Source organism: Pelodiscus sinensis, chromosome 6, assembly GCF_052426305.1.
Source record: "Pelodiscus sinensis isolate ZL-2025 chromosome 6, ASM5242630v1, whole genome shotgun sequence".
Taxonomy (NCBI): Eukaryota; Metazoa; Chordata; order Testudines; family Trionychidae; genus Pelodiscus; species Pelodiscus sinensis.
The window spans coordinates 84,026,710-84,034,413 of record NC_143057.1 but is presented as its reverse complement, the minus strand read 5'-3'; the positions used below and the strand labels follow the sequence as shown (position 1 = coordinate 84,034,413).

Genomic DNA, 7,704 nt, shown 5'->3' with positions numbered 1-7,704 from the left:
AAATGCGGATGGAGAGTGAACTAGCCTGTCACTTGTGATCTTCCCAGATCTGGGGTTACTTTTGCTAAGGAGCGGTATCTACTTTTGTAGCTAAACAGAGGACTTCAGTGTCCTGTGCCACCACTCCTGTACTTTTCTGACAGGAATTCCTGGACTTTAAACCTGACGCTGCTGGTGAGCTTCTGTATAGCCTCCAGGGAATCACTGATGTCTGTTTTCCAAAGTAGCCACTGATTTTCACTGTCTCTATTTTTGAATGCCCAACTCCAGACACCTAAGCCTGATCTTCAGAGATGGTGGCATATGCAATTTTATCTGAAGTCTGTCTATGGAAGCTAGTAGTACTGTATATCTTTAAAAATCAGGTCACTGGTGTCTTACATTTGACTCCAAAAAACAGAGGCTCCCAGAATTAGTGGACACTTTTTAAAATTTGGTATTTTCCCCCTTGTGTACACTGGAGATTAGTCCCAGTTATATCCACTGGTGCCCAGACAATGAGGAAGCTGCACCAATGCAAATGTTCATGTAGACACAGAGCCACAGTAAGCCATAGCATTGTATAGGTGCAGTTTATGGAAAAACAGCATTCATGTAAAATATAGACTATAGCAATTTTCCTTGCTTACCCATGGGGATTGAATCATTGCAGCCACATAAATAGCAGAGCACCAAGCAGGTGTAATTCCCAGTTTAGACAAAGCCTACATTTCACTTGTGAAATGGGATTAATAACACTGGCCTACATACTTGTGGTGTCATATTTGAAGGTAGTTACTAGGGCTGGTTGATGAGGTAAAGCACTTTCAGATGAGAAGTGTTATTACTATAGTTGGGGGTGGGGTGCTGCCAGGTCTGTTTTTGCAGTGTGATCAGTCAAACAGGGGTCTCACCCCATAGCCATGTCCATACAGCATGGCACTGCCCTGATGCCCTAGGTCAGGAGTTCTCAAACTTTGTGATACCCTGACCCCCCTCTAAGTTGCTCGGACCCCAGGGATTGGGACCCACAGTTTGAGAAATGTGGCCCTAGGGCGGTAGCCTGACTAGGAGATTTCCAGGATCCTCCCGCAGTCTCTGCCTCCTCACTCAGTCCCGCTGCAGCAGCCTCTGGCACCCCCGCTCCGCCTCACAGGTGAGCTAGGAGCCCAGCAGCACGCGCAGAGCTCCGCTAGGGGCCCGCCTTTTCTATCGTGGTCTCAGCCAATTCTGCCTGGCTTGGAGCGCTGGTGTCCCCGGGGCGCGCCCGAGGCAGCGGGGAGCAGTGGTGCGGGGGCCCTGGAGTGGCTAAGGGGCTGCAGGGCGGGAAGGGCAAGGAAGGAGAGCGGCAGCCCCGAGGCTGCAGCGCCATTGGGCACAACAGCGGGTCAGGTGTAAGCCGCTGGGACGTGTGGTCCCGCTGCCCCCAGCACCGGGCAGAGCCGCAGCCGGGGCGGGGACTGGGATGAAAGCCCTGCGGAGGTTCTCTGCCGAGCTCGGCCCGGACCTGCACTTTCTGGAAGGGCTCCAAAGCTGTCGCCAGCCCCCGGGGGGCGGCGTCCTGGAGAAGCAGCGTCAGCAACGTCCACGGCCAGCAGGGCTGAATACTTGCCAGGGCAGCCGCGACTGTGTCTTGAGCTGCAGACCCGCTGCCGCTCTAGCGCCTGGGCGCAGCCACCTGGTGGGAGGAGAGCAAACCGCTGTAAGGCAGGGCTGTGGCAGAGCAGGGCTTCGTGCCCGGCCCTGCGGGATCCGAAACTGAGCCCCACGCGCCTGTCTAGGGGCGTAGGCTCTCCCCGAAGCACGAGGTGCATTTACAGCTTGGGCAGTAGCCGAGTGGAGACCTGAGACTTTGCCAGGACTGGGGCGGGATCCGTGTTCCAAGGCGAGCGGGACGAAGAACTTGGTCCTTCATTCCCCAGCAAGGTTGGTTCAGGCGGACCTGCTGCCTACGAAGATTTCTGCAGCTTAGAAGGTGCAAATGACAAAGGGGAGACGAGTCGTTTGTGCATGAGCAAAATGTTTGGTTGTGGCTCAATTACTTTGTAGTGAGAGTAGTTTTCAACCGCTTATAAATAAAGCGGAAGTGAGTAACTAGGGGCGCCATTTATAGGATTCATATTTGAGGTCTGCTTAAAAGCCCATGTCTTCACTCCAGAGGCCGTTCTTAAATGCATCAGAGGTTGAGCTGCTTGCAGTTTTGCCTTTGGAAGCGAGAGTTTGTTATAGAAAAGGGCAGCAGGATGATTAAGAATAAAGGCTGGGCATTCAAGTAATTGAAGGATGTTAGATCATCATGAAAACATTGCCAGATACTCCACTTAAAAATAAGGGGGGAGGGAAGAGTAGGAATGAGTGTTGTGTTGCAGGGATCTGCATTTGGACCACTGTTGATAAACGTCTCATAAATGTTCTTGAAAAAGAGGTGAACGGGGACTAATCCCAGGCTGACTGCGAAGTTACAAAGTGATCTCACAAAACTGGGTGACTGGACAACAGAAGGGCACATGGAATTCAGTGTTGATAAGGAAAACATAATCCAAACTATAGACACAAAAATGATGGGTACTAAAATAGCTGTTTCCACTCAAGAAAGATATCTTGGAATCCTTGTGGATAATTCCTTGAAAACATCTGCTCAGTGTGCAATGGCAACCTTGAAAACTAAAAAGCTAACAGAATATTGGGAATCATTAGGAAAGGAATAGATAATAAGACTAAATACAAATAATACCAGATACTAAGACAAAATAGATAAGACAAATTGCCTCTACATAAAGTCATTGTATGCCCACATCTTGAATACTGTATGCAGATCTGGTACCACATCTAAAAAAGTTATATTGTATTTACAAAAGGTACAGAAAGGGCAACAGAAATGATTGGAAGTAAGGAACAGCTTTCATTTGAGGGGAGATTAACAAGCTTGAGACTTTTCCGCTTGGAAAAGGAATGACTAAATGTTGCATGGATATGTTGGAGGTCTAAAAAATCATGAATGATGTGGAAAAATAGAATAAGGAAATGTTATTCATTCCTTCACTTTATACGCAGCAAATTTAAAACAAACAAAATAGGCAAAGGGATGGATCATGATGATTTCTTTAGTAGGAATAAGACCCTCCGGAAAAGGGCACTTTTTCCGGAGGATCGGGGCCAGTGTAGACGCTCTTTTCCGGCTTTTTTAAAAGCCGGAAAAAAGCGGCGGACATTTTTATTTAAATGCCGCGGGGGATATTTAAATCCCCCGCGGATTTCCCTACGACGACTGGTGAAATTTACATGCCCCTTCCGGAAAAGGGGCCAGTGTAGACGTAGCCGTAGAGTTCTCTAGTGCTGTGGTAGCCCTTAAATAGAGATGATGTGTTTGTGTGTGGGAGGCTGAATGGGGTTGGTTTCCCTCATTTGGTGCTTGGCTTATATTGAGCCTGCTCAGTGACACTGCTGAAACCTCTGTCTTCAGGCCACCCCTCCCCCCCCCATGCTCTTACTGTCTCCCCCCAACATGGCATTTTTGGCGATGAAAAATGTCATCCAACACTAGTTATAAGTGTCTCTCATGGGTATAGGGATGGGTTGCTGGGGAATATAGACTCATCCCATCTAGCCCTGCTGCCAAGAAAGAAATGATTACAATATTGAGCTCTTTTATAGCACTTGATCACTCATCACTACTCACTCATCACTACTCCAGCCTCCTTGGGATTTTTTTCCCAGTTCCTCTCCTGTCTTTTCAGCAGACATCCAGGCAGTCACTGGATCTTGCTAGTTCTTTTTCAACCTCCTCTCAGAAATCTGATTTTTCCTGCCTGTTTACTGTTAAAATGCACAGGCCTTCACAATTCAGTTATGTAGAAGCTAAAATCATTTTCCTCAGCTGCTGCTCACATCATGTTAGTTATCTCTCTGAGTGCCTCCACTGCCTCCTGTACAGGGCTGGATTAAGGGGGGGGGTGGGGCGAGCCAGGCAGCTGCCAACCACTCCCGGATCGTGGGCTGCAGCAGCTCCCAGCGATCACCCTGCAGCAGCCGCCTGGGGCAGGGGCTGCATTAACCCCCGCAGTGCCGGCCAGCAGCACCCTTCTCCCCATGGCCACGGGACCCTGCACGGCCAGGCTCAGCCTGCCCCGGGCGGCCCTGGGCTGCACGCCAGTGGCGGTAGCTGGGTTGCGCTGGGCTGGGCACATGCATCCTGCCACCACCAGCTCCACGTGCCCTCTCCTACGCACCGGGTGGGGGCAGAGCTGCGCATGCGCCCTCCCCCAACCCGGGGTGCTGGAATAGCACGGTCCGGCCCTGCTCCTGTATCAAGTCCAAGTGATCCAGATAAACAAGGCTCAACATAGGTCTGCTCTGGGGCTGTGAGGCATTTGGTTTTGACTGGAATGCCGGGTTGAAAAGGGACCCTGGTGGCTCCACTCAGCACTGCTGATCAGACCATTAAAACTGGCAGGCTCCCTACCTAGCCCTGAGCAGCTCCCGGATGTGATAATGTGTCCTCTGGCTCCTATGTGGAGGGATAGTCAGGGGGCTCTCTGCATGCTGGCTCTGCCATGTGTTCGAGCTCCACAGCTCCCATTGTCTTGGAATTGTAACCAATGGGAGCTGCAGGATTTGCACCTCAAGGTGGAGGCAGTGTGCATAGCTGCCTGGCAGTGCCTCCACCTAGGAGCTGCAGGACACATCTCCATGTACAGGGAGTCCCTTGAAGCAACTACCCCTTGGATTCCACTCTTTGCACCTCCTCCAGCATCCCAGCCCCCTGCTCCAGCCTTGAGCTCCTTCCCACAGCCAAACTCCCTGCCAGATCCAGCACCCTTTGCACACCAATCTCATACCCCAGCTCAGAACCCTCTGCCACCTCCCTCTCAAAGCCTGCACTCTCTCCCACATTCCAAATGCCTTCTCTTGCCCTGAGCCCCTTCCTGCACCTAAATTCCCTCCCAGAACTTGCATCCCACCCCTCTCCAGCACTCCTTTCCCAGCTCAGAGATGGAGTGAGTGAACGTGGGCCCCTGGAAAAGGGGTAGGGCATGGACTGGCCTTCAGAAAAGAGATTTGGCAGAGGATTGGGCAAGAGAGGTCAGTTTTGTGCAATTAGAAAATTGGCAATCCTACTCTGCTCCCTTCTACATTGTTAATATCATTTCTTGCCATTCCTATTGTGCCCACCCCTTTCACTTCACTAGTAAATTCCACCTCCCCTCTTCTTCTATACCTTCCTCCATGGTCCCTGTACATCTTAGTGTCTCAAACACTCATCCTTTCCTGAAAACACACTTCTTCTATGAAATTCTCAGAAGATGATTCACTTCAGCTAACCTATGATCACCCACTCATTATTAGGAAATAAGAGTCTCAAAGCTAGAACATTCTTCTGCCCATTTAGTCTACAGCCTCCTCCATACAGAGACTGTGATGTAGATGTGATATAAAAGAGTATAGTTGCAGATATGCTTATATAAGAGTATATAAAGATATTGCATACAAACACCGCCACCTACTGGCACAAGAATTTGTACCATTGTTTATACATTACTAGGTTCAATAAAGTTGTTGTTACAGGTTGCAAATGGCTTCCTGAAGGCAGCTTTTAACCAGGACTATGTATTTTTTTTCTGCATTATACAGTGCAAAGCATGGTGTCAACACTTAATAGCTATTAATAATGCAGGAGAAGTGTAGAAATCACAAATCTTGCATGGTATGGTTTCAGGTCTGCATAAAAGCAGAGCCCCACATAGTTGCTTGGGTTAGTTGTATGCTTTAACCTTGTATATCAAAGATCATAAAGCTACAATTACAAATTTAATTTAATGCTTAACTTGAAGATTTGCCAAATCCTTGCCTGCTAGGAAAGACTAGTGCTGTAAACAAAGTGCATAGTCCACAGCAACATTCAGTTCAACTTCTAAGCCTGACTTTCAGGTGGGGGGGAATCAAATGTATAATTTTCTCCAGCTAATTTAAAGTGGTTTGTAAAAGCAAGAGTGAGGGTCTGGGTTGGGCATTTTCTGGAAGCTATTGACTATATGGCCTAAAAGAACCTCAGGCCCTTTGCTCCTCCAAGCAGTCATTATGTGTCAGGAAACGCCTGACATAAAGGTAATTCAGGCACATTGGCCCGATTCAGCCCTGACATAATTGGTTGCAACACCCATTAGTGTAAATAGTTGAGCTCAATGACTGACATTAGGGCTGATTTTTTTCTAGCATTTCATGTAACAAATATTTAAGGAGTTTTAATAGAGGTTCAGAATAATGTGTTCATGTTGTGACTTCAAAAGCAAAAGTTAATTGGAATCCTGCCACTATGCCCATATTTCTCCTAATCCAGTGTGCCAAGTGAAGCAAAATTATTATTGTTTATAAGATTATTATGTTGTATATTTTTAAGTTGGAGCCAAGACACTTTAGTAAGTGGAGGATCTATAATTTATATTCTAATATAGACTTTTACTCATGAACAGATTTTTAAATATTATCATACAACGGATCATATTGACCTCTGGCATAATTTAGCTTCTAGAACATTTTGGGGTATTAAAAAATCATATGTAATATTGACTTGAGTGAAATTACATAGTAGATAGATGTAGCATGTTATGTCTTCCAGTCTACTGCCATTTAATACAGAAATTAACAAAGGTTATGATCATGTGTGTGAATTTTATGTATATTATGTACCTCTGTGTGTCAGTGTATACGTATATGCACTCACACACATCGCAAGATTCAAAATGAGGCACAGAGTACATTCAAAACCTCATTCTTAGATTGAAACTCCATTTCTCCTTTCCACGTCTCTGTTGTTCACACCCATTGCAGTATATTTTATTTAAAATGTAGGCCTCAGTCCTGCAAAGAACCTGGTCATTTAATAAATCCTTTTTCAGGATGCTGGCTTCTTAGACCTTAAGGGATACCGAAGGTATGCCGCAAAAACCCCGCTGCATCCAAGGAACTCGTTTGATCTTCTGCTTTTTTTGCCAAAGAGCAAACACGCTCCTTTGGGGAGTCCTGTATATCTTGTTTCACGAAGCATAAGGGCTTTGCCGAAAGAGGAGGCTTTTTTTCGCCATGGCCCCATCTAGACTGGGCCACATGGCAGAAAAGCCTCTTCTGCAAAAATGATAGAAAATAACGGTACACAAATTGTGGAGCGCAATTTGCGTAGCTTTTTCCAATAAAGCCCCTCGTCTAGACCTAGCCAAGCTCTTCAGGGCACAAAGTATTTCTTTTATATTTACCTAGCACACTTTTATATGCTGCTAAGATAATATTACATATTAACAGCCAGTCAAAAACTGGCATGTGATATAGTCTCCTCAGTTATACCACCATCCATTTGTTAGATTTTTAAGGGAACACTATATATAACACTATAGATTATGGCAGCCATTTATGTAGGACAGACTTTATAAAAAAATACATCAAGTGTTCTATGGACTGTAAGATAAACTTCTGATTTACATTGCTCAGTGGCAGTTTTACTGGTATTGCCTGGTATGAAAAATTGGGGGATATTATGCTCCTGAGACCAATTTGAGCAACTAAATGCCAGCTAAATCTAGTCCGAATTAATTTATACCTATATCAACAATCATGAAGACAGGTATTTATTCTGAGTTGAAGAGATTAGACATGAGATATAATCAAATTAGATATAATTATGAAGATATGTTTATCTGATTCTGTGTATATTCAAAATGTTATTTTTCAAAG

At 46.1% G+C, this 7,704-nt stretch overlaps 1 long non-coding RNA gene across 4 annotated transcripts in view; it reads left to right on the top strand.

Moving 5' to 3' along the window:
• Positions 1-1,312: 1,312 nt before the first annotated feature.
• The window catches only part of LOC106732099 (uncharacterized), an 89,343-nt gene continuing 82,951 nt past the window's right edge, over positions 1,313-7,704 (top strand). For 3 of the 4 annotated variants that reach the window (XR_001368354.4, XR_012904838.2, XR_012904837.2), the window contains exon 1: positions 1,313-1,905. This is a non-coding gene — a long non-coding RNA (uncharacterized LOC106732099). Of the gene's footprint in view, positions 1,955-7,704 lie in introns of all 4 variants that reach the window. The other variant, XR_012904839.2, reaches the window with a different exon arrangement.